Here is a 10,509-nt window from a genome sequence, read left to right on the forward strand (position 1 = left end):
ACAAGTGGGACTCTTGTGTCTCACTTGTATCCAGCCCAATAACACAGCCCATAGTAAATACTTAATAAATATCTGTGCAATGACGGTGGAATAATTCTATGCTCGTCTTTCAGTGAGTTAAATGAAATGTTATCCTAAATTATTTTTACTAGTTACACTAGTTCCCCCGCCCCCCCCCACCCCGGCCTCCATTTTGCTCTCCGAGGTTTCAGATACCTGTGGTCCACCAAGGTCCGAAACTCTTACATGGAAAATTCAAGAAATAAACAGTTTATACGTTCTAAACGGCGCGCCGTTCCGAGCAGCTGACGGAATCTCGCGATGCTATGTCGTCCCGCCGGGACGGACGTGAATCACTCTCGGTCCAGCGCGTCCCGCCCGCCCGTGAGTCACGTGGTGGCCGTCTGGGTTATCAGACCGACCGGGGTGTTGCAGGGCTCGTGCTCAAGTGACCCTTATTCTACTTAATAACGACCGCAAAGCAAGAGGAGTGAAGCTGGCAGTTCCGACACGCCAGAGAGAGGACGCACAGTGCCTCCTTTGAGGGAAACGGCGGAAGTTCTGGACTTAATCAGGAAAGAAAAAAAGGTGTGTGCCGAGGTTGCTGAGATCCACGGTAAGAACGAGTCTCCTGTGATGTCGTGAGGCAGGAAAAAGAAACGCCTGCTCGGTTTGCTGTCACATCTCAAACTGCAAAAGCGACAGCCGCAGCGCGTGGTCAGTGCTTAGTTACGATGGACAGGCATTAACTTTGTGTACAGTAAGATTTTTGAGACAGAGACAGCTTCACGGAAGTTTGGACAGTAGGTTGGCATAGTTGTTCTATTTATTATTCGTCATTGTTGTTCATGTGTTCCCTGTGCCTAAGTTACAAGTCAAAACTTGACCGCAGCTCTGTGTGTAGCGGGAAATATATGCAGGACTGTGTGAGGTTTCAGGCATCCACTGGGGGTCCTGGGAGTATCCCCTGCGGACACGGGGGGACGACTGCATAGCCTAAATAATCTCTCTCTCTCTCCTCTCTACCTCTCTGTTCCTCTACTATTCAATAGTAAATTGAATGAGCAGGAACAACATATGTCTCCAACTATCCTTTGACTATATACTTGGTGAGAGAACTTTTTCTTCGATTGCTAGAGCATGCCTTTTCTATTCTTTCACAGGTAATAATAATAATGTCACAAAGAGTTTCACTCAGTTATTTGTATGTAATTATGTATCATATTTAAGATCTATTTGTACATTTATATGTATAGATTATTATTACACATATAAATGTATAAGATCTATATATCATATAGATATGATATATCAGTATAGATATAGATGTCATATATCATTATATAAGATCTATATATCATATTTAAGATCTGAAGCTATACATTTCCTTATATCTAATAATTAAAGTTTACAACTCCATTTAATGTAAGATTTCTCCTCCCTGGAGCCCTGGGAGGAACCTGCCTTCAGAGCAGTGTTTGGTGGTTCTGTCTCTTTTTTTCTTCTTTCCTCCCCTGCTTTCTGGCTGCTGTTTGCACCCCTTCTGGTGGTGGGGGGAGGGATGGAACTCGTGGACCCCACCGTATCAGATTCCATGCTCATTCCCACATTAATGCACAAAACCCTCAAAAACATCTATGATGTGAAAACACACCCTGCATTCCCCCCGAGACTAAAGCCAACATCAGTGCCCAAAGTGAAAATACGAGCTCTCTGCTGAATGTAGAGATCTCTCAACAAACCCTGCTTTATTCCAGATACAGCTTTTCCTGTCAAAGTTGTATTAATTCCAAGCTTTGACAGCAGAAATTGTTCTATGATCAGGTGAAGCATAGATCTCTTTATAAGACATAACGATCTGAAGAGTTAAAAAAAAGAACAAGGAACGAGGAGAAAAGAGAAGTACATCAGAATGCAGAGTAGAAACTATGATTAGTGGTGGAAGGTTGAAGATACGTCTAAAAATACGTGATTCTGACTCTCTTTGGCTGATAATGTAGATATCGCTCATGCAGCAGTCACCCAAAGAGAGCAATAAAGGTTTCTAATGCCTGTATTTGTATTAATCTGAGCAAGTCCCTGGACTGGTTTCCAAAGATCTGCTGTTCTGTAGGCCTGTCGGACTTGTCATGTCCTTAAGGAAGCTGCTTGGTGTACGATGTTTATATTTTGCTTTGTTTCTTTTGTTTTGTTTATTTTGAATTGGTGAAGCGTGGAGGGCTGGAGAGAGAGGTTTTCAAGAACTCTGGGTGGAAATCATACTAATACTGTGAACAGTACTTGCCACATGCAAATAAGAGGTGCCAGATAAAATAGGGGTGTTCAGTGAAATGTACCCTTTACCCCAATTTCCCCCCTGATTAGTAGTCCTGGGAAGGACAAAAAAACAAGTTGCAGATCAGAAAAGACTTGCTTGCTGCCGTGTCTGGGAAAGCTTTTTGGGAGCGGGTGGTGTGAGCTCCGTCTGGGTGGCAGTCTGCATTGGTCTGTGTACCCTATGTGCATTTTCCACCGTGAGGAGCAGTGCCTTTTAAGTCCAAATAGTGACGTTCGGAAGATCAGAGAGATTGTTTACTTTTTCCACACCCTGCACAGGGCTTCCTGAGACATTTCATCATCATGGCCTGCACTGCCAAGTTTAACCCCCTGCATACTCCCTCACTTGACAAAGCTTTTAACACTTTTTGGTTTTAAACCCAGATGCTTTTTTCCACAAACACCTGTACTGTAAGTGAGAACATTTTTTCTGTAACTATTTAATAGTCAGTGGCTGACAACACAGGAGCTAAGATAGCTGTTGTATTAAGTGCAGAGGCATACAGGATGCTCTCAGTCATCCGTTTATGTGACTGGTCTGTTTGTGATCTTTGTCTTTTGCGGGGGCCCAGGATTTGCTGGGAACCAGAGAGCTTTACCACCAGCAAACAATACTTTTGTATTTTCCCTCACGTATGTGACTTGGAAGCAGGTTTGGGGGTGTGACCGTATGTAGCTGTCGTTATTTTAGATGACTCCCAAAATAGATGCTGCTGAAGCCCTTTGTAAATGAAAGATTCTAACACCTCTTGGTAATGGTAGGCGTGATCACTGAAGAATAAAAAAGCAACTTTTTGGGTCTCAAAGTGAAAAGATAATTATGCCGAACACCGCACCTGGTTCTGCCAGCTTGTCTCATTACAGGAACAGGATATTGAAGGTTTTCATTTTCCACAGTCCTTCGCATCACTCCAGCTTGATCATTTTCTAAGATGTGGTTCTATCACGTCTCTCGTGGAGGTGTCCTGCCCCCAGCCACCTCGCTGTGTCTTTCCGTGAACTCACATTTCTTACTGCATAGAGAGTTCATTTTGCAATCAGTCTTATTTTGTTCTGTGAATTTAGTTTCTATTTGAGAGCTGGCATTTTCTTCCCCCATGCATTTAGGACTCTTCATTTAAACAGAAATGAAGTCCTTCTCGAGGGGAGGGACTGTCTTAATAATACCCTAAATACTAAATACCCACAATAGTACTTTGCACATGGAAGGATTTTATTAAGCATTTTAAAAAATTCATTGCTTTGGATAAAAATTAGTGATCTGATGAGCATCTCGTAGAGGCATCTTAAATGAGTCACTTTATTAGCCTTTGAGGACATGACAGTGGTGTGTCCACAATGTGAGAAATGGCTTACGTGTGGAACCTGGAATCACACACAATTTATGAAGTTTCTTAATAGAGGATGATCACCCAAAAGAAAGTACTCAGCAAATGGGACTTGTGAGTCATTGTATGTGGGAGTCTTTCAAAGCTGGCATTACTTTCAGTCTAGTGTAGAAGCCCATTAAATGTGTAAGATACACCCAAAAAACCAGGTCTTAAAACTCCTTCTCAATTGATTCAATCCACCTCTTGTTAGGGGTTTTCTCTCCTTTCCTTTTCTTTGCTTTGCTTTTTCTTTTTAACGAGTGACTACTGTCTGCTATGCTCTTTCTGGGCCGTTGCCAAGATTTCGTTTCCAATCTTAATAACCAACTTACAAATGCACTTTAATTTCTTATGGCACTGTAAAATTTATCAAAAGCAACTTGACTTTTACTTCTTATTAAGTTAACATGAATACTCTATGTAAAATGTGTAGAGAAATCTAATATCTTTCAGGTGCCACTGAAAGTACTTCCAAGCAGTTGTGATTTATTCAGTTTCCAAATAGTATCTTTTCATTCACAAAGAGAAAGGTATCAAATTTCTTAAATGAAATATAATTGTATTATTTTGTAAATTTATGGTAAATATTCTTGGCACTCATCCCATTTATATATAGTTATTTTAAAATTTTTAAAAGTTTTTAGTTTTTGGAGCAGTTTTAGGTTTACAGCAAAATCGAGGGGAAAGTACAGAGGTTTCCCACATACTCCCTGTTCCCATAGGTGTACAGCCTCAGCCATGATCAACATCATGCCCAGAAGGGTGCATGTTTCACCAGGTACCAGGATGATCTTAGACACATCATAACAACGCAAGGACCTTAGTGTACCTGAGCATTCACATGGTTGTTGTACATTGGATGTAAATAGTTATTTTTGACATTATCTATCATTTCATAATTCTCTTAATAAATATTTGAAAATGATCTATTTCTGATAATTTTTATAATACAACAAACAAAATAGTGTTTTGCTGTAGTTGCTGGTTTATTAACATGAATTTGGTAGTTCTCCAATATAAATGATTTGATAAAAATGAATGATTTACAATGTCACATTTTCATTTATACTTGCATAAGTTCCACCATTCGGGAGTTCTCAAAAAGAAAAAAAAAAAAGAGAGAAAAGAAGAGAAACGAGGTAATAAAAAAGGAAATCTCTCTAGAGAATTTCTTTGGTGAAGCATTTACACATACAGACATTTTCATCTCCAAGGCAGTCATCAGAAATAGGATTTTCATAAGTGCAGATTTAGATGAGTAGAGCAACTAAAATAATATCTAATCATAGTTGTCAGTTTATTATGGAAATATTTAATTTTCCAGGGATTTTGAAATTATTGAGTTATATTTTATATTACTTTTTATTGGATAAATGTAAGTGAACATATTTTAAAATATGAGAAATTGGAATCAACGCAAAGCAGCCAGAAAGGAATTACAGGTTTAACCCCATAGGAGAGAGTTCCAATATAAGGAACGTGGATATCTGGCCATGGAGCTGGTCTTCACACAAATGATTTTTGGAATCAGACAAACATTTTTTGGGGTTAATTGATGATATTCTATGAATCACCTTTACATTCCAAGATGTAAAGGTGATCCCTTTGCTTTCAGAGCTCATGGATGTAATACCAATCAAGTCACCATTTTCTTCTCTTAAGCTTAATTAAGTCTGAGAAAGAAAACCAGGTAGATGAACAAATAGTAGGAAGCCGATGAAAAGAGCACCTATTTAGAGAAGTAGCAGTGAAAATATTTTCATTTGTAATTGAGCGATATTAAGTTACTGGTGCTAACATCCATGTGATATGCTCAAAGATCATCTTTTCTTCCTGGGCACGCAACCAAGTACGGTTCTGGTCTCCTTGTAGTTCATGGGACCATGCGACTGAGTTCTGGCCAACAAATGTGGGCCATCCACGGGTGCCACTCCCAGTGCTGGCCTTTCAGGGGTCTTCCCAGCACTCTGTTTGCTAAGGGGATGGCCAGGGACTAAAGACCTAGTGGAGGTCTCCAGGGCCTTCTGGGCTCCCAGGTCAGCGGATGGCAGACACTTAGATGGAAGCAGCCTGAATGCCTGAGTCATTTCACGGCCGAAGCTGTGCGAGGACACCACCCACAGTGGGACATCTGCACTGGACGTTTGTGAGTGAAAAATAAACTATTACCTGGGACTTCCCCGGTGGTCCTGTGGTTAAGACTTAGCCTTCCAATGCAGGAGGTGTGGGTTCGATCCCCAGTCGGGGAGCTAAGATCCCACATGTCTTTGCGGCCCAAGACAAAAAAAAACAAAACAAAACATAAAACAGAAGCAGTACTGTAACAAATTCAATAAAGACTTTAAAAATGGTCCACATCAAAACAATCTTTAAAAAAAACACCAAAAATAGATGATTACCATGTTAAGCCCTTGTGATACTGGGTTTGTTTGTTACAGGGCTTAGTCAGTACAAGACCAGTACTTTCTTCTGGATACCCTGAAATATTTACGAGACTGCGTCTGCTTTAGGAAGAAGCTAGAGGTATGTATCTCAAATGGAACGAATGAAATGGGGAGATATGTACACGTATGTGTATTTTTATTTAATACGAGGCTTCTAGTCTTATAGATAATTCTTTTACTCATCAACTTTGAAAAGGCTTAGCTTAGAAAATGAGACAGATTTTGGCTCTGCACTTAAGTTAATCGTAGCTATGTCTACACAGTGCTAAAGCTGAGCAGCATAGGACGCAAACCTAGGAGCGCCAGTTGGATTATACAGTCAATTGTTTGCAAAGAAGTAGTCTGTGCGCTGGCACAGGATTCTACCCAATTGCCAAATGACAGAAAGGGATTGCTTCCTTTGCCTCTGATTCTGTGTCTGCCTCAATCCTAGACTATCCAGACAGAGTCATGGTGATCGCCTGAATTAATTAGAGAAAACATTCTAATAAATTCTCCAACATCCCAGCATCTGCCATACTTGTAACAGTAGTGGCAGAACCCAGAAGATAACAAGCGGCCCGAATTGTGTCATGTCTCACCTCAAGTGAGATTTGATGTACTTTTCATTTTAACTACTTAATTCCAAAAATATTTAGAGGTGGCAAATGTCTAGGGAAACCTTCTTGTATTGGATACAAGTGATTAGCTCACAAGGCTGGGACTGTATCTACTTGGGGGGTACGGTTCATCTCAGGAAGTATGGGACAAAGTGGTTTAATCACAGGCTTGGGTTTCTTAATAGCAAAACCAGGGCTCCTGGGGGAAGTGTTTCTGTGACACACGCTCCCTGAATCCATCAGGGCTGCCTTGACTGAGGGGAAATTTCTGGTTGAAATGAATAGCTCTGAGGTGAGAATGAATGCAGCTGCTGTGGTCTTTTAGATGCTGGGTGCTGCTCGCTGAATGGCAGGGGTGTTAAACCTGCCAGTCTGGTCACCGTTAGCATTTGGTGAAGAGGTATCAGGTTACTGCCTGCTTGGGGACCTCTGCAGCAGTCTTTAAGCAAAAGTTGTTCTGGTCCAGTTGGAAGTTAAGAGCTGTGGCTTCTTTTCTTTCTGTCTCTTGTTTAAATCACTAAACTACTCCCTTTAAAATATGTTTGTGTATGTAATATGCATGCAGTTTCCCCCTCTGGAAATTGAACAAGATACCTCCTATTTCACGATAATTATGTATTCCTTATTTAGATTAGGAACTATTGTGTGTATTTTTTTAAATTTATGCTTTGGGGCCTTGTCAAAAACTGGTGATTAATTAGTGTAGATTTTGATATTGGAACCAAGATAGCAGAAATAATTAAGAAGTTTCCAATTTAAAAGAAATCAAGAATTTGAAGCAAAATTAAAAACTGAAGTTAAATAATATCATGACAGTCTTTTGAAATGTTATCTATTGTGTGAATTTAATACACACTTTAAAAAGGAGACTAAATAGGTTTGGTGAGAGTTTAAAAAGAATGGGGCTAGATGTTTGGTAGCTTGATAACAAATTAAGTATTCTCTAAGCTTGATTTTTATAATTTGTTCTTTTATGCCTTATAGAGAATTTATAGTTGAAAGAAAATACTTGCTTGATTTTAGTCAGTTGATGAAAAAGTTGGTAGAATCTAAGGATCATATCTAGGAGTGAGAGAATGACATTGAGAAGGACATGTGTGTGATTTGGAAACCTATTTCTAATGTGGGATATATCCTGTGTACACTGTAGACTTCCCTTTCAGGTAGGGACTGTTATTACTAAGAAGTGTGTCTGTTAATGCTTAAAAATTTTCAGTCTGAGTAAGACTTTACCTTACGTTTTATAATGGTTTTCCTTTTCTAAATGAAATCAGCAAAAACTTTCTGTAACCATTCATTTAATGTCCTGCCCTTCTCCACTTGTTTTCCCATGGTTATGAATTCTTTGGCTGTCATTACCCCCTATTGAAAAAGCATTCCCTAAAATTAAGATTTTCCAAGTGAACTAGAGGATTAGTTGCCACAGGGATTTTCAAAATTATTATTTTTTTTCAATGTTTTATTTATTCTTAAAAAATTTTTTTATTTTTATACAATTTTTAAAGGTTACTTTCCCATTTACAGTTACTGCAAAATATTGGCTCTATTCCCCATGTTGTACAATACATCCTTGAGCCTATCTTTTTTTTTTTTGAATTTTTGAATTTTATTTTATTTATTTTTTTATACAGCAGATTCTTATTAGTCATCAGTTTTATACACATCAGTGTATACATGTCAATCCCAGTCTCCCAATTCATCCCACCACCACCACCCCTTGCCCCTTCTTTCCCCCCTTGGTGTCCATACATTTGTTCTCTACATCTCTGTCTCTATTTCTGCCCTGCAAACCGGTTCATCTGTACCATTTTCCTAGGTTCCACATATATGCATTAATATACGATATTTGTTTTTCTCTTCCTGACTTACTTCACTCTGTATGACAGTCTCTAGATCCATCCACGTCTCTACAAATGACCCAATTTCATTCCTTTTTATGGCTGAATAATATTCCATTGTATATATGTACCACATCTTCTTTATCCATTCATCTGTCGATGGGCATTTAGGTTGCTTCCATGACCTGCCTACTGTAAATAGTGCTGCAATGAACATTGGGGTGCATGTGTCTTTTTGAATTATGGTTTTCTCAGGGTATATGCCCAGTAGTGGGATTGCTGGGTCATGTGGTAGTTCTAGTTTTAGTTTTTTAAGGAACCTCCATACTGTTCTCCATAGTGGCTGTATCAATTTACATTCCCACCAACAGTGCAAGAGGGTTCCCTTTTCTCCACACCCTCTCCAGCATTTATTGTTTGTAGATTTTCTGATGATGCCAATTTTAACTGGTGTGAGGTGATACCTCATTGTGGTTAAGATTTGCATTTCTCTAATAATTAGTGATGTTGAGCAGCTTTTCATGTGCTTCTTGGCCATCTATGTGTCTTCTTTGGAGAAATGTCTATTTAGGTCTTCTGCCCATTTTTGGATTGGGTTGTTTGTTTTTTTAATATTGAGCTGCATGAGCTGTTTTTAGATTTTGGAGATTAATCCTTTGTCCGTTGATTCGTTTGCAAATATTTTCTCCCATTCTGAGGGTTGTCTTTTCGTCTTCTTTGTAGTTTCCTTTGCTTTGCAAAAGCTTTTAAGTTTCATTAGGTCCCATTTGTTTATTTTTGTTTTTATTTCCATTACTCTAGGAGGTGATCTAAAAAGATCTTGCTGTGATTTATTGCAAAGAGTGTTCTTCCCATGTTTTCCTCTAAGAGTTTTATAGTGTCCGGTCTTACATTTAGGTCTCTAATCCATTTTGAGTTTATTTTTGTGTATGGTGTTAGGGAGTGTTCTAATTTCATTCTTTTACATGTAGCTGTCCAGTTTTCCCAGCACCACTTATTGAAGAGACTGTCTTTTCTCCATTGTATATCCTTGCCTCCTTCGTCAAAGATAAAGTGACCATATGTGCATGGGTTTATCTCTGGGCTTTCTATCCTTTTCCATTGATCTATATTTCTGTTTTTGTGCCAGTACCATATTGTCTTGATTACTGTAGCTTTGTAGTATAGTCTGAAGTCAGGGAGTCTGATTTCTCCAGCCCCATTTTTTTCCCTCAAGACTGCTTTGGCTATTCGGGGTCTTTTGTGTCTCCATACAAATTTTAAGATTTTTTGTTCTAGTTCTGTAAAAAATGCCATTGGTCATTTGATAGGGATTGCATTGAATCTATAGATTGCTTTGGATAGTATAGTCATTTTCACAATATTGAATCTTCCAACCCAAGAACATGATATAACTCTCCATCTGTTTGTATCATCTTTAATTTCTTTCATCAGTGTCTTATAGTTTTCTGCATACAGGTCTTTTGTCTCCCTAGGTAGGTTTATTCCTAGGTATTTTATTCTTTTTGTTGCATTGGTAAATGGAAGTGTTTCCTTAATTTCTCTCTCAAATTTTTCATCATTAGTGTATAGGAATGCAGGAGATTTCTGTGCATTAATTTTGTATCCTGCAACTTTACCAAATTCATTGATTAGCTCTAGTAGTTTTCTGGTGGCATTTTTAGGATTCTCTATGTATAGTATCATGTCATCTGCAAACAGTGACAGTTTTACTTCTTCTTTTCCAATTTGTATTCCTTTTATTTCTTTTTCTTCTCTGATTGCCATGGCTAGGACTTCCAAAACTATGTTGAATAATAGTGGAGAGAGTGTACATCCTTGTCTTGTTCCTGATCTTAGCGGAAGTGCTTTCGGTTTTTTACCATTGAGAATGATGTTTGCTGTGGGTTTGTCATATATGGCCTTTATTATGTTGAGGTAGGTTCCCTCTATGCCCACTTTC

At 38.8% G+C, this 10,509-nt stretch overlaps 1 long non-coding RNA gene across 1 annotated transcript in view; it reads left to right on the plus strand.

The window, feature by feature from the left end:
* The window catches only part of LOC309615413, a 406,281-nt gene extending 398,174 nt beyond the window's left edge, over positions 1–8,107 (plus strand). Inside the window, exon 12 of the long non-coding RNA XR_014236800.1 lies at positions 6,125–8,107. This is a non-coding gene — a long non-coding RNA (uncharacterized lncRNA). The remainder of the gene's footprint in view (positions 1–6,124) is intronic.
* Positions 8,108–10,509: the final 2,402 nt, after the last annotated feature.

Source organism: Balaenoptera borealis (genome assembly GCF_965194805.1).
Source record: "Balaenoptera borealis genome assembly, chromosome: 18".
NCBI lineage: Eukaryota > Metazoa > Chordata > Mammalia > Artiodactyla > Balaenopteridae > Balaenoptera > Balaenoptera borealis.